Source organism: Coffea arabica, chromosome 9c (assembly GCF_036785885.1).
Source record: "Coffea arabica cultivar ET-39 chromosome 9c, Coffea Arabica ET-39 HiFi, whole genome shotgun sequence".
In the NCBI taxonomy this organism is placed as follows: domain Eukaryota; kingdom Viridiplantae; phylum Streptophyta; class Magnoliopsida; order Gentianales; family Rubiaceae; genus Coffea; species Coffea arabica.
In genome coordinates this window covers 5,218,261-5,226,674 of record NC_092326.1, presented here as the reverse complement: position 1 = coordinate 5,226,674, position 8,414 = coordinate 5,218,261, and the positions used below count along the sequence as shown (strand labels likewise).

At 36.4% G+C, this 8,414-nt stretch overlaps 1 long non-coding RNA gene across 1 annotated transcript; it reads right to left on the bottom strand.

Moving 5' to 3' along the window:
* Nucleotides 1–6,336: 6,336 nt before the first annotated feature.
* LOC113708403 (uncharacterized) lies at nt 6,337–7,586 on the bottom strand. The gene is made up of 2 exons (XR_011820950.1): nt 7,406–7,586; nt 6,337–7,023 (listed from the first exon to the last, which is right to left on the bottom strand). It is a non-coding gene; the product is annotated as an uncharacterized lncRNA (long non-coding RNA).
* Between the last annotated feature and the right edge of the window lie 828 nt (nt 7,587–8,414).

Sequence of the window (8,414 nt, the reverse complement as noted above, 5' to 3'; positions counted from 1 at the left end):
CAGGATCCAAAAGATTTTTAATCCTCTTTTTTCGAAGAACCATAAATACATCTCCCAGAATATCATATAGAATTTTCCTCAAACATGCCAGACATAAAATTTAATTGCATAAATTCTTCCACAACACTCCAAACTATGTGGCTTGAGCAGGAAAAAGAAAAATTCAATGCATCACTCTAGCTAGGTTTTTATGCCAGCTCAACTATCAAAGTTCAAGTTTTCAACATTTGGTTTGTATACCAAGCCAAGATTCCTTGAAGCTTTTCAAGATCGATACTCCATGTTAGCATCCATATAGTACCAATTTTTTCATAATGCAACTAAGCTGATATAATAAACCTAGAACATAAGCCCAGAATATAAAGCTACATTATATACACTTAGTTAATTTAATAATTATGATTGACGACGCCTATGTTAATCAGTGACTTAAGTGAACAATTTCATTTAGATTTATCCAAAAATACCACTATCACAGGAATGTAGTACACGATTCCCAGGAAATTTTGTAAATTCAAGTCTATATAAACAGTTCCATAACATGCAGTTAAATATTTACCCGACAAACCAAGAATTAGTTGCAGATGAAGAGATATGAGACCAGGAATCTGCTTCTTACTCTTCCATGAGACCAGGTTTCCTCCAACAAAGACACAAAATCCAGTTGTGGATCTTTGATCTGCCTTGGATCCTGCCCAATCAGCATCTGAAAAACACTCAATCCTAGTATGACCATGATTTTCATACAGAATACCACGTCCAGGAGCTCCTTTTAAATAACACAAAATTTGTTCTACAGCTGCCCAATGATTAACAGTAGGATTAGACATATATTGACTAACAACACTAACTGAATACGCGATATCTGGACGAGTCACTGTAGGGTAATTCAACTTTCCAACCAATCTTCTATACCTCCCAGGATCTTCTAATAATTCACCTTCTTTTGTGAGCTGCAAGTTAGGGATCATTGGGGTACTAGCTGGTTTAGCCCCCAATTTTCCCGTTTCAGATAGTAAGTCAAGAACATATTTTCTTTGAGACAGGAATATCCCCTTCCTACTCTTTGCCACCTCAATACCCAAAAAATACTTTAACAGTCCCAAATCCTTTGTCTGAAATTGACTATGGAGAAAAGTTTTAAGAGATAAAATACCTGCAGCATCATTTCCAGTGATAACAATATCATCCACATATACTACCAACAAAATAATACCAGCTTCAGACTGTTTGTAGAAAACAGAGTGATCAGATTTGCTTTTCTGCATCCCAAACCTCTCAACTGCTAGACTAAATTTTCCAAACCAAGCACGAGGACTTTGTTTCAGTCCATACAAGGACTTTCGAAGATGACAAATCTTCCCAGACTCCCCCTGAGCAACAAACCCTGGTGGTTGCTCCATATAAACTTCCTCTTGGAGGTCTCCATGAAGAAAGGCATTCTTGATATCTAGTTGATGCAAAGGCCAATTATGAGTGGCTGCCATAGAAATGAATAACCTGACAGATGTTAACTTAGCAACAGGGGAAAAAGTGTCAGAATAATCCTCTCCATAGATTTGGGCATAGCCTTTGGCAACAAGGCGAGCTTTTAACCGAGCAACCGACCCATCAGGATTGAATTTAACTGCAAAAACCCACTTACTCCCAATGGCCTTCTTCCCTGCAGGTAAATTTACTAAGTTCCAAGTATCATTACCATCTAGAGCATTCATTTCCTCTATCATAGCATTGCGCCATCCGAGATGGGATAGGGCTTCATGAACAGTTTTAGAAAGGGAGATAGAATCAATAGATGTAATAAAGGAACAAGAAGAGGTGGGTAAATGATTATAAGATACACACGAAGACACAGGATAAGTGCATTGATGCTTACCTTTGCGAAGAGCAATAGGAAGATCATCACTTGAGACAAGATCTAGTAACGAAGGAACTGGTTCAGGGCATGCATCAGGAGACTTTTGTCGTCAAGAATATACCTGAGTAATTGGAGGTTTAGCAGGGGAAGATCTTGAAGATGTGACAGTATAGATTAACAAATCATCATCCTCCTCCTGACATGAATGAGATGAGGAATGGGTAAAAGGTGTATTTTCAAGAAAAGTAACATCAACTGACACAATGTACCTGCCAAGACTAGGACAATAACATCTATATCCTTTTTGGACACGAGAATAACCAAGAAAAATACATTTCAATGATTTGGGGTCTAATTTAGTGACTTGGGGACCAGAGTCGCGGACAAAACATGTACATCCAAAGATTTTAGGTTCGATGGGAAACAAAGGTTTATTTGGAAAAAGAGTATTATAAGGAGTCCTACCATTCAGAACAGATGAAGGCAAACGATTAATTAGAAAGCAAGCTGTGGACACTGCATCAGCCCAAAAATGTTTAGGAACATGCATTTGAAATGATAAGGCTCTTGCAGTTTCAAGCAAATGTCTATTCTTTCGTTCTGCGACCCCGTTTTGGGATGGTGTATCAACACAAGAGGTTTGATGAATAATGCCATTTTGCACCATAAAAGATTGAAAAGGTGCGAATAAATATTCTTTGGCATTGTCACTTCGCAATATTTGTACAGAACGCTTAAATTGAGTCTTAACCTCAGCACAAAAATGAGAAAACAACTCTGACCGATTTTTCATTAAATATAACCAAGTCATACGAGAATGGTCATCAACAAAAGTAACAAAATACTTGAATCCAGTTTTAGAAATGACTGGACTAGATCCCCAGACATCTGAATGAACTAATGCAAAAGGAGCATCCGCTCGGTTATTGACTTTAGGACTCAGATTAACACGATGATGTTTGGCAAATTGACAAGACTCACAATCTAATAGAGACAAATTCTGAAATTGTGGACAAAGTATCTTTAACAACGGGAGAGAAGGATGACCCAGCCTACAATGTGCTTCAAATGGTGTTACAATTCCAGAACAAGCTATGGACTTTGGTATCTGTGTGTCAAGAATGTAAAGACCTCCAGATTCATGCCCTTTACCAATAATCTGCTTCGTCGTAAGATCCTGAAACAAGCAATAGTCAGGAAAGAATTGGGCAGAACAATTGAGGGCACGGGTAAGTTTACTCACAGAAATTAGATTAAAAGACAACTCAGGCAAACTTAAGACAGATGACAATGAGATTAATGGAGTGGGGTTAACTGAGCCTGATCCAAGAACACGAGATTTTGACCCATCAGCTAAGGTAACTGTAGGTGCAGATGTGTGTGACTGAAATGTAGAAAATAGACTAGAATTACCTGTCATATGATCTGTAGCATCAGAATCAATTACCCATTTGGAGGACGAGGACAGAAGGCATGTGTTTGGTTTACCTGACTCAGCGATGGCAGTTACGGGAGTAGATGAAGACTTTAATGATTCTTGATACTGAGAAAATTTAGCAAATTCATCTGCAGAGATCGTAACAGACTTTCCATGGTTAATAGCATCATTGGTAGAAGCAATATGTGCGGATTGAGTTCTCTGGTTCCTGTACTGCAATTTCTTACAATCATGCTTCATATGGCCCGGCTTTTGACAATAGTAACACACAACCACTTCTGCATTCTGTCCCCGAGTGTCAATTCCTTTACCACCACCTTTGTATTGCTGTTTTCCAAGACCAACAAGAGCACTGCTGGACTGAACAGACTGGGTATTCTCTGTGCGAAGCATCCTACTAAACACATCTTGCAAGGATGAGATCTCAGGACTGGAAAGAATCTAAGATTTAGCAGCTTCAAAATCAGGTGAAAGACCAGCCAAAAAACTCATAATTGCCATCTGTTCCCGTTGAGTTTGCTGAACTTTCACATCAGAACTAAACGGTAACAACAGATTAAGCTCCTCATAAGTTTTCTTAAAATCCATAAAATAAGTCATGATGGACTTATCTTGTTTCTTTGCACGATAAAAGGCTTGACACACCTCATATATGCGAGAAATATTCCCTTTACCAGAATACAAAAATTCTAAATACTCCATTAACTCCTTAACAAATTCACAGTGATTAATTAAGCTAATTACCTCACTGTCAATAGAATTTCGTATTTGCAGGAACAATCTGGCATCTTCCCTTAACCATGTCTGTCTTGAACCATCTTTTGGAGGATCATCAGTCAGATGATTGTCTTTATCAATGCTTCGCAGATAAAGACGAACCGTTTTGCTCCAATCAAGATAGTTAGAATTGTTGAGTTTGTGGTCCGTGATCTTAGACATCACAGGAACCACATCAGACGTAACGACAGATTTCGTTTCTGCCATGGGTTCAGAATTAACAGAATAAAAACAAAAAAAGACAGATCTGAACTCTTTAAAACAAGAGTGAAGAATAGAACACAAATGTGTTCTATACAGAACCAGAGGAACCGAATGATGACTACTGAATTTTCCGGCAGCGGACAGAGAGCCTAACCTTGATGGTAGGGCTCTGATACCATGAAAACTAAGAAAAAGGGAGAGAAAATATTTTCCTTCATCTTATTTGGACTACACAATATACATATATATATATACACAAGTGTAACCTAATTTAGATCCTAAAATCATGCTAATCTAAATCAATTTACTACCTAATTAATATATGATACTATAATCATATGATACCTAATTAATACATGATACTATAATCATATGATACCTAATTAATACATGATACTATAATCATATCTTTCCTAATATTAGATCACATATCTTCAACACATCCAAAACTAGAAAGCACAGTAGGAGAAAAATAAATGAATAAGCTCAAAATTTAACTCTGATAAAGCATTCAACACGCCCAGCACCATTCACCAAAATATGTGTGTGAGAGAGAGAGAGGAGGCAACTAAGAAATGACAACGTGGGAAAAATTATTCATCTCATGTGCTTTGACTCCCAGTAATGGAAGGAAACTTCCGAAAGAAACTTTATCTCAAAAATTCAGATGAAATTTTCATTAGAAGAACTTACCAAATACCATATCACTAGCTACAAGCCCAACAGAAAAATGAGAGAAGGCCATTTTAACCTCTTAACATTCCAAGATGATAGACTTAAACTATTCAGAGCTGCTTCTACAGATGACTCCCATTAGCAAATTTAGCATTTCCCACGTGCAGAAGTAGTCGCTTCTAGAAACAGCACCTCTTTGCATGTTCTGAGTGCAAGGAGAAGGGGATTTTTTTTTTTGGGCACATGAGGACACAAGTGGCAAATAGAAGGCAGATTGGTAAAAGAATTTTTTTTTTCAGACAAAAGAATGTCATCCTAGCACTCCTATAATTATTCAAGTCAGTCCTACGTACAAAATGATGAACCAACAGCAAATAAGAAGTATACTTTGCATCAACTTGAATCCAAAAGAGAGAGAGAGAGAGAGACAGAGAGAGAGAGATTTGCAGGTCAAAGTAAATACTATGCACAAACATATAAGTAGAACTATAAGCATCTACCTTGCAAATGCACTTCAAGATGTCGAGGACAGTAATCAAGTATCCAACATTGTAAACTGGTAGAGCAAGAGTCAAATATCCGTAGTGCCCTGGACATTCCCTAAAGTTCCCATGGCATGTTTCACAAATTCCATTCTTGTTTGCGGGGCCCTAGACCAAACAGCACCTTTCAGAAGATTTCTAATATCAATTCCAGAAACTCAAAAATGTAACCAATAAATTAATACACTTCTGAACTATAAATAAATTGGAAACAACAGCAGTACCTACATTAAAAAACAACATTGATTTAGCTTGTTAGAAAATTAGAAAGTCACTGGAAGTGATCCCCTTATCAATAGACTATTACAAGTAATTTACTGAACAAAGCAATTCCTATCGCATAATTTGACAGATTAAACAAACTCTAGCCGCACAAAAGAGACCTAAAAGATAACTGATGCATCATCAGTTCCCCAGAAAATGCTATTTATTCGAACTCCCCTTCTCTTCTTCTTTTAAATGTGAAATAACAACAGCAGATACATTTTCTTCTCCATCAGATAGAAAATATGGAAAATGAATCACGGCTATCAGTTCATCGTACGCAAAAATAGTTCACCACTGTTAAAAGAAACAATGAACGTTAAATAAGATACCATATGAGGGTCTAATAAGCCATTCTCCCAAGGCTTTTTCGCAGAATCATAATATACACCGCGGTATACTTGTACTTCAGCTGCTTTCAGAATCTCGGATTCTCCGAATGTAGAAAACTGAATACTTTCTCTGTTCACAAATTTCCACAAAAAAAAGTAAAGAAATTATCAAACACGTTGGAATTTCACTTATTTAAGATTTAACCCCAAAAAAAAAAAGAGCAATAGCAGTAGAGATCAGTTACATTTTGCGGGGGCCGACATCTTCAATGTAGGGCTGTTTTGTGAATTGAATCGGAGCTTGCGCTATCCTCATCATTTTTCCTAATGTTTGCTAATTTACGCAGAAAAACTGAGGTTTAAGAATTAGGTGGGAGGGTTTTAGAGTTTCTCAGCGGTTGCAGAACTGATAAATAAGGCTTAGTTTGGGAGTAGACGAAGGAAGAGAAGAGAAGAGAAAAGATAACTTAGAAAAGAAAGGAAAAGAGGAGAAAAGATGAATATTTCGTTTGGGAGTTCAATGAAAGAAAAGAAAAGAAACATCTTTCCCTTGTTTGAGAGTTGGAGAGATATGGAAAGAAAGAATTTTCTCAGAATGTAACTTTACGTATTTGCCCGTTCATTTTTTATTTTTTTTGGGATGCAAAACCGAAGAAATCTCTTATTACCCTTGAATACATTCTGCTTGTCCTTTGGAGGTATCACAATTTAACTCAATTATCCTTGCAATATCTAAAATCATAAATTTGAGGAGGAATTTCTCATGATTTAGGCTGCTGAATGGCAGAAACAACTTCACCAATGCTCTTGAACCTTCGCCTTTCTTTCAGAAGCAGTTTTGCAAAGGTGAGAGCTTGTTGTTCACAATTCGCACGTTTCTCTGGCTCAGCTATTGATTCGAAGTCTTCAACATGAGCCACCCCAACAATTAGTCTAGAAGAATTAACAAACATTACACAAAAGTTTACATGGCCACACTTTGACAAATATTGACATCAGCCAAACACTCTGTATTCATCATTATACAATATTTTGAAGCTTACACAGACAAATAAACAAACAGAATGTATGCATTTAAATTTCATATTCATGTATCACCACTGAAACTTACATTTACCATAACCATGCACGATATAATCACAAATCAATAATATAAAAATCAAGATTTCTCGTGGACAAGAATTTTATGACAGAAAATGAACAAAAAAATTTAGAATATAAACAATAACAATCTACACAAAAAATCCTTTTTTCATAATTCTTGAGAAGATTGAACAAAGAAAGAAAGAAAGAAGAGATTGAGTTAAAGAAATACCTTTTGTATTGAATTGTCGGTGTTGAACGGAAGAAAGCCAGGTGAATCTAGTTGCAAGGAATGAAAGCAATGTTTTAAAACCCGGACCGTCAAGCGAACCGGTGAAGTGAAAGAATCGAGGTTCAACCGGTCGGACCGGTTCAACCCTGGTTCAATAAATAAATAAATAAATAATATATATACATATCCTAATCTGCATCTCCTGTTAGTGATTTGGCACTGCTAAGATGGAAATCCAGATTCTGAAGTAATTCTACTCTGGATTTGGCACTGCAAAGATTCTGAAGTAATTCTACCCTAGGATAGAATTTATATTCTAACATTCTTGGTTACACCTGGCAGCTTTTGGTTGCTTCTCTAGTATTCAGACTCCTTGTACATGTTTGGTAGTAGACAGCAGTCTTAATATGTAGACATAATAGTTTTCCAACTGTAGGTTGTGCATAATTTAATGAGCTCTAATTAGTCAACAATAGATTTGGTTGTTTACCTTTCAGAAACAGGAGGTCACGGAATGATTTAGTAGCAAGAGCCTAGCAAGGGACTTATATTATTTAATAAGTGGAGTAGCATTTGAGCTTCTGCGAAATACACTAATGGTGGATTGTAGAAAAGATGATTTGAAGAATATAAACCAAAAGGACAGAAACCGGATATGTGTAAACATTTTGTCTTATAGACAGAAGCAGAAAAAGCTTTGGCTAAAGAAAGAAAAGAACCTTGCTGTACAGAAAATCAAATTCTGTTTCATCATAGAATCTTTGTGTCACTGCACTTTGGTTAATAAAGTTTTCTAATTATAGGATTACGTGTTTACCTATAACAACTAAAGATTGAAAGACTGGCAACTATGATAAATGGTAGTATGAGATTATTACTGAAAGAGTCATGGTTATTATATCTATGTTAACCTGTTATATTAACCTGACAAGACAAACAAGAAGATTTGTTCAACAACTGAAAAACATGTTTTGGAAGCTTCTGTCAAATTCTCACTTCACTTGACCAA